We start from the raw sequence: 14137 nt of genomic DNA, 5'->3' as shown, positions 1-14137 counted from the left end.
CTACAGCAGCCCTGACAGAGATTAGAGAAGGAAAGAAGGCCCTCCATTTGTCTCTATGGCCTTGGAGGACCAGAACGACATCATGGTGTCACTTCCAGTTCCGGCCCAACAAAAGCTTTTTTTTTCTTTTGCTTTTAATGGTAGAGGAGAGATCTGGGGTCTAGTAGACCCCAGATCTCTCCAAAAAGAGACCTGCCATGATGTATTCTTATCGTATACATTTCTTGCAATAGCAATAAAAGTGGCCAATATTTTTTAATGGGACAGTGTAAAAATAAAAACAGTAATTCAATAATACATTTTTTTTTTAAAGCGCCCCATCCCTCCTGTGCTCGCACGCAGTGGTGAACGCATACGTAGGTCACACCCACATATGTAAACGATGTTCACACCACACATGTGAGGTATCGCCGCAAACGTCAGAGCGAGAGCAATAATTCTAGCCCAAAACCTCCTCTGTAACTCCAAACTGTTAACCTATAGAAAGTGTTGCCTATGGAGATTTTTAAGTACTATTGTTTTTGCCATTCCACGACTGTGCGCAATTTAAGCGTGATATGTTAGGTATCTATTTACTCGGCATAACATCATCTTCCATATGTTAGAAAAACATTGGGGTATATATTGTGTTTTGTTTTTTCATTTCATGAAAGTGTATTTTTTCCCAAAAAATGTGTTTGAAAACCGCTGCACAAAAACTGCGTAACAAAAGAATTGCAACAATTATCATTTTATTCCCTAGAGCGAAAAATGTACAGGAATGCACTTCTCAGTGCCGTAATCCAGCTATTTTATTAGAACAAATTGTTAAAAACACTTACAGACTAAGGCCGCGTACACACGCGGGGACTGTTCGGCCAACTTTGTCCGTCAAACAGTTTCGGCAAACAGTCCGCTCAAAATTAGCATGGACGGACATGGCCACACACGACGGACGAACAGTTTGCTGAAACCGTGCGCGATGACGTGAACGGCACGTACGACGGGACGAAAAATACGACGTCCTATACACTGCATTATAACTTTCGGCGTGTAAATCCTTTCTGAGCATGCGCGGAACTTAGTTTGTCGAACAAGCCTACACACGAGGGAACTGTTCGCTGAAACAAGGTTTCAGCGGACAGTTTTTCGGAAATTCCGAAAAACCTTGTTCAGCGGACTGTTCGCTGAAACTGTCCGCTGAACGCCCACACACGGGCGGACTGTCCGCCGAAACACTGTTCAGCGGACAAAGTTGGCCGAACAGTCCCCGCGTGTGTACGCGGCCTGATGGTGGTAAAACAGGCACATCGATTGCATTCAGTGCTCCTGACATAGTATCCCATGTCTCTGTGCCGACCATCAGCTCCAGGGAAGGAAGGTCCATGGGAACAAGATGGTTGCCGCTCTTCCGGAACCACTACGGAACGCACATGGGCCCGCTTGGAATGCAAGCACCAGAAGTGACATCAGGCAGCGGGCGGTGACACATTTGTTCAAAAGCTCCTACTCCAAAAACACATCACCGCTCCCTGCCTGACGTCATTTCCGGTGCTTCTGTTCCATGCAGCCCACGTGCGCTCCACAACAGACTTACTGGCAGGATCATCCAGTAAAAATAAAAGAAAGAAAGACTAAAAAAGAAAATGAATGCAGCCACCACATCTAAGGATTGGTAAGCTGCAATGAAATACACGTTTGCTTTTGAGAGTAATACAGCTTTAATCAGTTTATGGAGGAAATAGCAGAATGACAGAGAATGACTGAGCTTATCAGGTCGCTGCTACTCTTTTCACTGTCCAGTCACAGGCTAGGGGAGGAATAAGACCTGTAAATGTTCCTGAAAAGCAACAAAGAAAAATTAGGTCTCCTGTCTTGCCAGACAAGACTGTGCTGTGCAGCAGTGCTCTATATCTCAGGACTGGATGGACAGAAATAAAATTAATTAGGCAGGTAAAATTGCACCCATGCAGTATTATATTTCATCTGTGTATTTATATTGGAGTTCAGCTTTAACGGGTATTTCCACCTTTCTGAATCTATTACTGCTGCAGTTACAGTATAATTAAAATTCAATACATTTAAATTTTTGGGAGTTTCATTTGTTGTCTTTATAATTATTGCTGCTTAGATTATTTAATAAATGCTCTGAATCCTGACCTTTATTTTATTTTTTTATTTGCTGTGCTGATGGCTGACCTTTACTTACTTGAAATTGCAGAAGAGAAGTCGATCCCTTTAATGTGAACCTTAAAGGAAACCTGCACTAAGTGATTCTGTGGACAGCTTTTTCTGGTCCTTCCTTTTGCAAAGGGCCAGTCAGCTGGTTAATATCTTAAATAGTACATAGTGCCAAAGAATTGTGATAACAAACATACACATTTAAATAAACCAGCTGCGGGATAAATAAGCTAAATAGCAAACTACAATCACTGGGTGCATAAATAAATGCACCCTAATACCAACCAGTGCATTTTGTTTAGCAAATCAGGTGAAGAAAATGAAAATTAAGGGATTGGCATAATAAGCAGATGCAATCACAATAATGTAAGTCACTGCGCTAGGTGACGAATAATAGTAAGTCCTTGAAAAACGTGTAAGGCCGCGTACACACGGGCGGACTGTTCGTCCAACTTTGTCCGCTGAACAGTGTTTCAGCGGACAGTCCGCTCGTGTGTGGACTTCAGCGGACAGTTTCAGCGGACAGTCTGACGAACAAAGTTTTTCGGAATTTCCGTAAGACTGTCCGCTGAAACTTGGTTTGAGCGGACAGTCCGCTCGTGTGTAGGCTTGTTCGGCAAACTAAGTCTCGCGCATGCTCAGAAAGAATTTACACGGCGAAGGTTGCATTGCAGTGTATCGGACGCCGAATTTCTCGTCCCGTCGTACATGCCGTTCACGTCATCGCGCAAGTTTTCAGCGGACTGTTCGTTCGTCGTGTGTGGTCAAGTCCGTTCATGCTAATTTTGAACGGACTGTTTGTCAAACTGTTTGACGAACCTAGTTGGGCGGACAGTCCGCCCGTGTGTACGCGGCCTAAGTCCTGTAACAGTATATATACAGTTCCAAAGTGTTTGTAATAATTAAAGTGTTCATGCTCAAATACAATACTTATCCGCGTATAACACGCACATTAATTTTAATAGGGAAGTTTTAGGAGAAAAAAATTAAATTTTAAATAAAGAACTGTGAAGCAAAATAAGGGTCAGTGCCCATCTGCAGCCTCACCATTGCCATCAATGCAGCCTGATCAATGCCCATCTGCAGCCTCACAAGTGCCATCAATGCAACCTCATCAGTCCACATCAATGCAGCCTCACAAGTGCCATCAATGCAGCAGCCTCACCATTGCCATCAATGCAGCAGCCTCACCATTGCCATCAATGCAGCAGCCTCACCATTGCCATTAAAGTGGAAGTAAACCCCCCTTTTGGTTTCGGCCAATGAAGCTGCCATCTTTGCCTCTGTTTTAATCTACAACTGCCATGATGCTGCACATGTGATCAGTTATGACACCAGCCATTGGATAGTTTGACAGTTTGGTGGAGAGCACAACCAATGGGAGTGTTACATTTCCGACACGTGCCTGGAAATGAAACTTTTTTTTTTTACCTGGTAAATGGATGGGTTTACTTCCGCTTTAACGCAGCAGCCTCACCATTGCCATTAATGCCATATTTATAGATGGGTGGCACTGATAGATTGGCAGCACTGATGAGGAGATACTGATAGGCATCACTGATGGGCACAGAGTGGCATCCCTAATGGGCACTGATTGACAACCCTGGTGGGCTCTAGTGGGCAACCCTCATGGGCTCTACTGGTGGGTCTGCACTGATAATAAATGCGCTGATCATCAGTGCAGACCCCCCCCCCCCCCACTCCCATTAGCAGAACCACTGATCAGCTATCCTCTACCTGCACATTGTCAGCACGAGTAGAGGAAAAGCTGATAAACAGCACTTCCTGGTTACCATGTGATTAGCTGTGATTGGACACAGCTGATCACATGGTAAAGAGCCTACATCATAGGCTCTTTACCGGGATCGGAGATGCAGTGTGTCAGAGTGTCACACCACACTACCGATATCAGCTTATCCTGCTGGACGTCATATAACGCCCAGTCAGGATAATACAACCGGATTCCGGCCGTCATTCTGCTATATGGCCGGCAGGAAATGGTTAAATTGTATGTAGACAAAGAATGTCTCTTGAGCGTTTCCTTTTGGTCTGTTAAATTCACAATTGAAAATGTTTTGTTAAGTTAGTTCAATAAATGAAGAGAGGGGAGGTTTTATCTGATGTCCAATCCTTGGGCTGCAATACTGCTCTCCCAAAACGAATGCAGCCACCACAAGGACTGGTAAGTAGGAATGTGCAATTCGTTACGCAACAAATCGGAATTCAGACAAATTTTGCATCTTTCGGACATTCAGGTGCATCAGAAGAAAAAAAATAACAAACTTCAACTAATATGAAATAAATTATAACGAAAAAAACGAATGAATTTGGCATGATTCGTTAATTTGTTAATGGTCTAATGAAACAGCAGGTCGACTCGTAATGGCATAACGAACAATCTGAATTCAATCTTATCAATAAATTTTTATTCTATTAGTGAGCAACTGAGCAAGTGGAAAGGAATTGAACCATCCGAGTTACAATTTTCTAGTCCAATCAGTTTATTCCTTTTGTGTTGGGGGCCAAAGGACTTTCCGAATTGCAAATCGTTATCACGAATATATATACATACATAAATAGTGAATTACCCTTAAATTAAACAATAAAACAAATCAATTCATTATAACAAATATCTATATTCTACAGAAATAGCAAATTTTCCGAAAAGGAATTATGTAACATAGCGAATATAACAGAATGTTATTATGTATTTTACGAATGAAAATTAAACTAAATTTCCCGTTGTGCTCAAGTCTACTGGTAATATGCAATATATTCGATATTTGTTCCTGGGTTTATATAATAAAGAGCATCCACCAATATTCAACCAGCATGTAGGACCACACTTTATCATATGTTCTATCACTGGACTGACAGTTTTTTTGTATTGCAGTATGGTTTTTCTCTTGTTGTACCAGCAATCTGAGCATTGCAATATCAGGCGCCAGATTTATTTCTTAAAAGCGCAAATCAAACAGATTACAGCAAAATCAATGAAACAACCTATAGGGTCAGTTCTAGCATTATGGCAAACTTGTGTCTTGCAACAGCAAGTTGTATAATTAAAATGTTGTCCATGTATAGCGCATTGACAGGAAAGGAAGTATGATACAACCCAGGACACAGTTATAAGGGAGTAAAAAAATAAAATAAAAAAGAGATTTACTGTCCCTTGTAGAACTTATTGTAGCAGCCTTGAGTAAAGAACCGTCAGAACAGAATCCATCCTGAGAGGGTGTTATCATTTTTTAGGCCAGCCTTACCAATAAATTATACAAGAAGGGAGGCCATTAACTGGCAGCTAACACATTTTAACTGCATGAGATGAAAAATGGCCATCTCAAGGAGGGCTATACATTCATGGGCAGCCAACGGTAGAAAATCTATTAACTTGTACATGTGTGATTAAGGACAAGGATTAAGGGAGGAAAATGATACTCTCCACATTAGATGCCATAGCTCTTGTATGACACGGTGTAGCCAGTTTCATTCACAAAGCTGAATACATTAAGGCATTGATTTTGTGGTTAGAGATGTCATGAAAACAAGAAAGAATGCTTCCGTAGAGTCTAGTGGCAACGTTTTCCCTGATAATGGGTCTAGGTACTACTGGATTGTCTAATAATGGATACTATAGACTAATTAAAGACCCAATTCCAAGCATAACATTTTCATTCATTTTATGATAAATTAGAGAATGGTTAGAGCCCTTGTGGTGTTTTTTTTTTTGTTTTTTTCCGTTGGTGTCCTCATTGGCCAGATTTCCTCTCACTTTCTGTCAAGACAGAAAGTGACAATAAAATATATTTAGTAGAGTGAGGAAGGATTTGGACTACTAATCCCTCCTCCACTCTCATGTCGATTACATAGGGAAGAAAAAGAAAGGATACAAAGTAAGGTAAGCTCTCATGGTATCAGCGTCACCCAGCTCCTCCCATGCATTATGTCACCATCCTTGTGATTTAGGGCAGTGACGTACTCCTTCCACGCATTATGTCACCGCCCTCGTGACCTAGGAAGTCACAAGGGGGTGACGTAACAAGTGGGAGGAGCCGGGTGACTCTGATGTCACAAGAGCTGCACTGAGGCTGTAATACTTAGTTTAAAGGCACATTTATCTGTTTTAAATGTAACTACATTTCTTTAAATAAATGAATGTGGGATTGTTTTACATACTACACTATGGGTACCCACCTTGTGTTTCTTTGAGTGTTTGGGAGCAAAGGAAAAGGGACAGAGGGCCTCTTAAAGAGATACAAGCCCATTATTACCACCAGGAATATCATAACTCCATGAGGATACCTGTATTTAAGGAATACTTATCTATTCATTCTCCCCCCCGCCCCCCGAGGGGTCCAAACGCATCTGACCTAATAAATGTATGCTGTTTAGGTCCATAGGAGCATATTGGAGTGAAGTTGGTTGGATCACAGCTGCGGTGGTGATACATTGTTATTACCTAAGTATCTCAGGGTCTCATCTGGGCATTCATGCAAGGTTCTGTGTCAGTTGCTCTTCTGTAAACGCTGGCGTTTCCCTCCTGGCAGAGCGCCTGACACAGAACCTTGCATGGATGCCCAGACGAGACCCTGAGATGCTCACTGTACAATAGAGCCTGTGTTTGACCTACCGCATGTGAGTGGCTTTTTAATTGTTTTATTAAACCTATGATATATTGAACTTAGAGGCGCTCTCCTGTTTCTTTCTTATGAATGCACAAGACTTGTACTTTGGTTATCCCAGTGTTCAGCTTTAACCCTTATCATTTTTATTACCGCCTTCGAACCATCTCTGGGCCTTTGTTTTGCCAATTTGAATTTGTAATACGGAGTTAAAGAACACTATGGAAACAATATCTGCATCTTCAGCAAGCATGCAATTGAATATAGTTGGTAAGATTCAAACTTGTGCAGGGAAACCCCAATGGATTTCCAGTCCATCGCCTTAACCACTCGGCCACAACTACTCAATTGGTTGGTTTTGTTTGCTTGTTTGCTTTGTGTTTTGAAGCAACCTAGAAAGCACTTGGCTGTGCAAAGATTTTTCTATCAAAAAACTGATTGGTAGAAAATTCCACTGATATTTTAACTCAAATCACTAAATTAACAGCCATAGCTTTTACACCATGACCCCCCCATGTTTTCCTTGGATCTGTTGTATCCTGTGAGCTTGAGTAGCATTGAGTGTAGCTAAAACGCATACAAAAAATTTGGTTTCCACAGTCTTTACTTAAATTAAGAGCCAACTGTCCATAAAGCCTTTCTATTACCTTGAATTACATTCCTTTTTTTAAAATTTTCATTAGAACTATCCATTTCTTGTGTGTTGCTTGTGATTATAGATTAGAACAAGTTATTGGGGAGGTTAAGATCCATAACCTCACATAAGCACAAGAGTTGATTTTGAATTGAAGTGAATTTTTCTTGACACCTAATGCCGCGTACACACGACCAGACTTTTCGAGGGACTGAAGCCCCGTACACACTATCAGATTGTCTGCTGAGTTTTTCCTTCAGATTTACCAAAACCATGTAGTAGAAGGGCCTGCCTGATTGCATACACATTGAAACTCCCAAGGTTTGACCTCATATTATATGGTTTTGGTAAATCTGAAGGAAAAACTCAGCAGACAATCTGATAGTGTGTACGGGGCTTAAGTCTGACAGACTTTCGACTGAGTTCTGACGGAGTTCTGACAGAGTTCTGACGGACTTTCCGAATGAACGGACTTGGCCACACACAATCACAACCAAAGTCCGACGGATTCGAACGTGATGACGTATGACTGGACTAGAATAAGGAAGTTCATAGCCAGTAGCCAATAGCTGCCCTAGCGTCGGTTTTAGTCTGTCAGTCTAGCATACACACGAGCGGATTTCTCAGTAGGAACTGGGTCCGGCAGAGTTCTGTCAGAAAAATTTGAAACATGTTCCATTTCTAAAGTCTGTCAGACTTTTGCAAATCAAAAGTCCGCTGCAGCCCACACACGTTCGAATAGTCTGCCGGAATCATTCCGTCAGACTTTTGATGTTGAAAAGTCTGGTCGTGTGTACGGGGCATTACTTTTTTCTTTTATGGACACTTATTATATAGGGGTGACATCAAGATTTCTCCTTCCTACACCAAGAAATTATTTTTGCAGTTTGAGATCATTCTCATATATCGGGAGATCTTTCCCTCTGTAACTGTGAAAAGCGCCACTCCATATATTAATTCTAAATTTTGATCTTTAAAAGTTAAAGATATTTTTCACAAAGATCGATCTACAGCCATGCTGACCTAAAACAAACTTGTTGGTGGCATGCCAGCCACTTTATTTTACACCCTCGATCCCTTAAAGCTCTAAGGCAGCAGCATGTTGTAATTGTTTAGCTGGTTTGGCTGTTAACAAGAAGGGTGCTTTTTAGAAGGCATTAAAGAGTCTTTAGGAGAATTGACAATACTTTCTCACCATAGAGTGGTTGGATTCCCTGATTAGTGGAAACTTTACCCCAATTGGGAGACCAGGCCCCAATTGTGGAGGTCATTCTGCAGAAGCAGTAAAAGACCCATGTACATTCCAGGTAGAGATGAGAGAATATCCAAGTAGAGACTGGATATTCAATACTATGGAAAGATTTTTTTAAATTGTGTATTCTGCCAAATTGATCTTTTAGTTTGACAGCTTGGGTTCTGCTCTGCCCTACCCTGCCCTGCCCTGCTCTCAGGCAGCATAGTAGCTACGTGGTTAGAGCTTCTGCCTAGCACCACTTGGATCATTGATTTTTATCCCAACCACAGCACTACCCGCTTGCAGTTTTCACAATCTCCTTGTGCCTGTGTGGGTTTCCTCCCACACTCCAAAGTCATGGAATCCTTGCTGTGTTTCAACGCTGATGAAGTGTGTGTGTGTGTGGGGGGGGGGGGGTAACATTATTTATCCTTGCAGTTCAGCTCAAAGTGACAACGGATTTCTCGGAAGATCAACAGGTATTTTCTGTCCTTGCTGAAAATGTTGTTAGTCTGAAAAAGAAAGTATGGGGGCACCTGCCTTTACACGCACATGAACTTTATTGGCATGCCAGCGGACCATGTCAGTAGAGCAATGGATCGTGTCAGTATGGTAGTGGATAGGGTCAGTAGAGTAGCGGATGGTGTCAGTAGAGTAGTGGACGGTTCAGAAGGGTAGTGGATATCGTCAGTAAGGTAGTGGACGGTGTCAGTAGAGCACTGGATGGTGACAGTAGTGCAGCAGATGGTGTCAATAGAGCAGTGGATGGTATCAGTAGAGCAGTGGACGGTGTCAGTAGAGCAGTGGATGGTATCAGTAGAGCAGCGGAAGTTGACAGTAGAGCAGTGGATGGTGTCAGTAGAGCAGTGGATGGTATCAGTAGAGCAGCGGACGGTGTCAGTAGAGCAGTGGACAGTGTCAGAAGGGCAGTGGATGGTGTCAGTAGAGCAGTGGACGTTGTCAGTAGAGCAGTGGACGTTGTCAGTAGAGCAGTGGACGGTGTCAGTAGAGTAGTGGATGGTGTCAGTAGAGCAGTGGGCGTTGTCAGTAGAGCAGTGGACGTTGTCAGTAGAGCAGTGGACGGTGTCAGTAGAGTAGTGGATGGTGTCAGTAGAGCAGTGGAGGGTGTCAGTAAAGCAGTGGACAGTGTCAGTAGAGCAGTGGACAGTGTCAGTAGAGCAGGGGACGGTGTCAGTAAAGCAGTGGACGGTGTCAGTAGAGCAGTGGACGTTGCCAGTAGAGCAGTGGACAGTGTCAGTAGAGCAGTGGATGGTGTCAGTAGAGCAGTGGATGGAGTCAGTAAAGCAGTGGATGGTGTCAGTAGAGTAGTGGATGGTGTCAGTAGAGCAGTGGATGGAGCCAGTAAAGCAGTGGACGGTGTCAGTAGAGCAGTGGACGGTGTCAGTAGAGTAGTGGATGGTGTCAGTAGAGCAGTGGACGGTGTCAGTAAAGCAGTGGACAGTGTCAGTAGAGCAGTGGACAGTGTCAGTAGAGCAGTGGACATTGCCAGTAGAGCAGTGGATGATGTCAGTAGAGCAGTGGATGGTGTCAGTAGAGCAGTGGATGGAGTCAGTAAAGCAGTGGATGGTGTCAGTATATTTTTTACAATATTATTATTATTATATTTTTATTTTACAACTTAATTTTAGGATCCCCGTTGGGGGGGCTTTGGTGAAATATCAGGGGTCTAAACAGACCCCTGATGTGTCACTTTGGAGACAGAGAAAGGGGACCGAGGACAGAGATGACTCCATCCTTAAACATGCCCTGCCGCAGCCGACAGGAGAGGAAGGAAGCCGGCTGATCGGTTCCAGTAAACCTCTACTGCCCCTCCTGTCCAGGGGCTGACAAGGAAGGACTTTTGTCTACCTGTCACCTGCCCGTGACCAGTTGGGTAGATCATGATTGACAGGTTGCCATTCCACGGATTAGGGTATGCCCAAGCACACTTGACACACCCCATGCGCACACCTATGATTAGGCAAACCCCTACTGATCTATTCTGATACGCACTTTGCAGAGCTGAGCTAAACAGATGGCAGTGCCCAATCCGGTGGATTACCGGATAGGTTTGCACATACTCTCTGTTCATATTTCTACTGACTGCAGTTCTTCTTTAAGTATCCGTAATATTCCAAAAGTCATGCTGTGTTTTATTATTCATTGCGTTGCTCTTCTTGCAGGTTTGAGGTCTTCAGATTGTTACATCATTCTTCTCCATTATCCCGATTCTGAGCTATGACTCTCACCGAGAAACCCAGAGACAACAACAGGCATGTCACAACAAAAATATAATTTTTCATCATTAATGTGAGTGATTTGAGAATGCAGAGGATTGCCAATGTCCCTGATCTGGAAGGGTGATTATTCTAGTGCACAGCGATGATCTGAGAAAGATGAGAGGAGGATGTCAGCGCTTTTGATAATACGCTGACATATTTGGGCAGGAGCTGTCATATTCTAGAATTCACATTTATTTAGCCACGAGAAAAGAGCGGCGCACCAACCGCACGCACACGCTCTATCTGCAGATCAGTAACACTATCAGACCGGGAGCAGATCCGCGGATGATGATGACAGGGTTTTGGAACGCTTTAAATGAATGCTTAAGCAAGATAAAGCAGCGAGTTCTAATCACCGTAGACTGTTTAATATTGATGAGAGATCTATGACTTGGATCTATTGAGGGTTTGACAAATGCATTCTGTACGTGGACGATATTTCTTTGCTTTTCAGCTCAGGGGACAGGAAGAGGAGCTGATATTTTATACGGGTCATCCATCTCTCAGGACATCTGATAAATATTGCATGTAGCAAATTACTCCAGATGAGCAAAAAAATTTGATTTTTTTTAACCTTTTAACCACTTCAACCCGGAAAGGTTTTGCCCCCTTAATGACCAGAGCATTGTTTGCAATACGGCACTGCGTTGATTTAACTGACAATTGCGCAGTCATGCGACGTTGTACCCAAACAAAATTGACACCCTTTTTTCCCACAAATAGAGCTTTCTTTTGGAGGTATTCGATCACCTCTGCATTTTTTTTTTTTTTTTGGCGCTATAAACAAAAAAAAAGCAACAATTTTGAAAAAAAAACTATATATTTTTTTTTACTTTCTGCTATAATACATATCCACAAAAAATATATAAAGAAAACAAATTTATTCATCAGTTTAGGCCGATATATATTCTTCTATATGTAGCACTACCCCCAAAGGAGCTGCTGGTTTTATTGGGCTTACCGTTACCTTCTTGACCTCGTCTCTGTCTAGGGTTTCCCGTGGTAGATGCCCCAAAGAAATGTAGAAACTGACACTGAATCTTCTTTTTGGTTATTTATTTGGAAATAGAAACAGAATCTCTCAATTTAGGGTAGTGGGTTAGGAGGAAGTTCAGGTACTTTGGACTGTCAAAAATGAAAAGTTTTTATAGAAGAAATCCAGAGAATAACCGTTTCACAGCTGGATGTTCACAAACCCCGGATAGACCTCCTCTCACTAGGCCTAGCAGCCGGTAGGGTGTTAAGTAAAGTAAAGTCTCTGCCACAGACTTGAGTGTAGAATACTTGAGAAAAAGTCCCTGCACAGACTTGAGGGTAACTGGCGGACATAGACAAATTTTCAGAGCTATCATAATGTACCAGTATCTCTCAGCCGGTCCGGCGATACCGTATGAGTGTGGATCCATGAAGTGTCCTTCAACTGAGCCTCCAGGCTCCTTCAGAGAAGCCAGGCTTATGCATAGCCTCCTCCTGAAGAGTCCTCTCCTGGATGCTGCTCCAGTTGCTGGGCCTCTCCTTAGATGAGACGGCACCGGACCACTCTCGAACCACCAGGCCTCGATATCCATTCAGGCCTGTACCCACAGTTGCTTCGCCTCGGGCTATCCAGCCCCGAGACTTGGGAATGCATGGAACCACACCCCAGGCCAGGAGGGCCATGGGGGCTGGTCAGGAGGACCAGAACCAAACAGACAAAAAACTCCTCTGGCACGGAACCCCATAGCACATGATGTCAGTACCTTAAATACCACCCCCCTGAATGCACAGCAGGAGAACACTCCCAGTGGGCTGGTTCCGAGAAAAACGTGGCACTCAATACACCCAGCTAAACTGAGTTCTACCACTTGCCGGTGGTGAGAGTGACACCTGCGGCCAAGGAGAACCCAGTGCAACCCAGCTGGACTGGTACTAAAATCATAATTTAGTAAAATTAGCCCTAAAACCCAACTGTGGTTTCAGGAATATTAACTTTCAAAAACATATAGTGTATGCTCGTCAGGAGCCGGCGCTACATATATATTTTTGGTTAAAAAAAATCGCAATAGGCGTATATTGAGTGGCTTGCACAAAAGTTATCTTGTCTAAAAACTACGGGATAGATTTAGGGACTTTTATCTATTTTTCACTGTTTTTACTGGTAAAGGAAGCAATCTGCAATTTTTAGCGGGACTGCGACATTGCGGCGGACAAATCTAAACCCAAATTACATTTTTTAGGGACCATTGACATTATTTCATTGATCAGTACTATCAAAATGCACTGATCAATGTAAAAATGACACTGGCCGGGCAAGGGTTAACACTAGGGGGCGATCAAGGGGTTAAGTGTGTTCCCTCAGCGTGTTCTAACTATAGGGGGATGGTCTTACTGAAACATGACAGAGATGACTGTTCCCGATCACTGGGATTAGTAGATGTTGTTTTCATAGGCAGTTCCCTGTTCTGCCTCTCCTTTGCGCAATTGTGGGTGGCTGGCGGACATCAAGTCCGCAGGGCCCACGGGGCCCAGGGGCATGCTCCCACAGAGCTGCACTCGCTACACTGCTTTTACGGACTGGTGTACAGGTATATTAGTTTGACAAGGAGAGCCATTCTGCCGACGTATGTCGGTTGGAGTCAGTTGGCAAGTGGTTAAGGGAAACTCTAATGCTAAAGTAGAACTGGGAAAATGTAAAGAATTAGGCCGCGTACACACGCGGGGACTGTTCGCCCAACTTTGTCCGTCAAACAGTTTCGGCAAACAGTCCGCTCAAAATTAGCATGGACGGACATGGCCACACACGACGAACGAACAGTTTGCTGAAACCGTGCGCGATGACGTGAACGGCACGTACGACGGGACGAAAAATACGACGTCCTATACACTGCAATGCAAACTTCGGCGTGTAAATCCTTTCTGAGCATGCGCGGAACTTAGTTTGACGAACAAGCCTACACACGAGGGGACTGTTCGCTGAAACAAAGTTTCAGCGGACAGTTTTTCGGAATTTCCGAAAAACCTTGTTCAGCGGACTGTTCGCTGAAACTGTCCACTGAAAGCCCACACACGAGCGGACTGTTTGCCGAAACACTGTTCAGCGGACAAAGTTGGGCGAACAGTCCCCGCGTGTGTACGCGGCCTAAGTGTACCAGCAAGTGTACCTATTCTTTTTTTGCCCTGACCTAAACCACCCTACCCCCTCCCCCTCCTCAGATGTATACTCTCT

General features: G+C 43.5%; 1 non-coding gene across 1 annotated transcript; it reads right to left on the bottom strand.

Annotated features, from left to right (window-relative positions):
- Positions 1-7044: 7044 nt before the first annotated feature.
- Positions 7045-7126, bottom strand: TRNAS-GGA (transfer RNA serine (anticodon GGA)). Its single transcript has one exon. It is a non-coding gene; the product is annotated as a tRNA-Ser (tRNA).
- Between the last annotated feature and the right edge of the window lie 7011 nt (positions 7127-14137).

Source organism: Lithobates pipiens, unplaced genomic scaffold (genome assembly GCF_037356315.1).
Source record: "Lithobates pipiens isolate NorthernLeopardFrog02 unplaced genomic scaffold, aLitPip1_a1.2 Scaffold_23, whole genome shotgun sequence".
In the NCBI taxonomy this organism is placed as follows: domain Eukaryota; kingdom Metazoa; phylum Chordata; class Amphibia; order Anura; family Ranidae; genus Lithobates; species Lithobates pipiens.
Note: the sequence above shows the minus strand (reverse complement) of the source record. Positions and strands in the feature narration are given on the sequence as shown.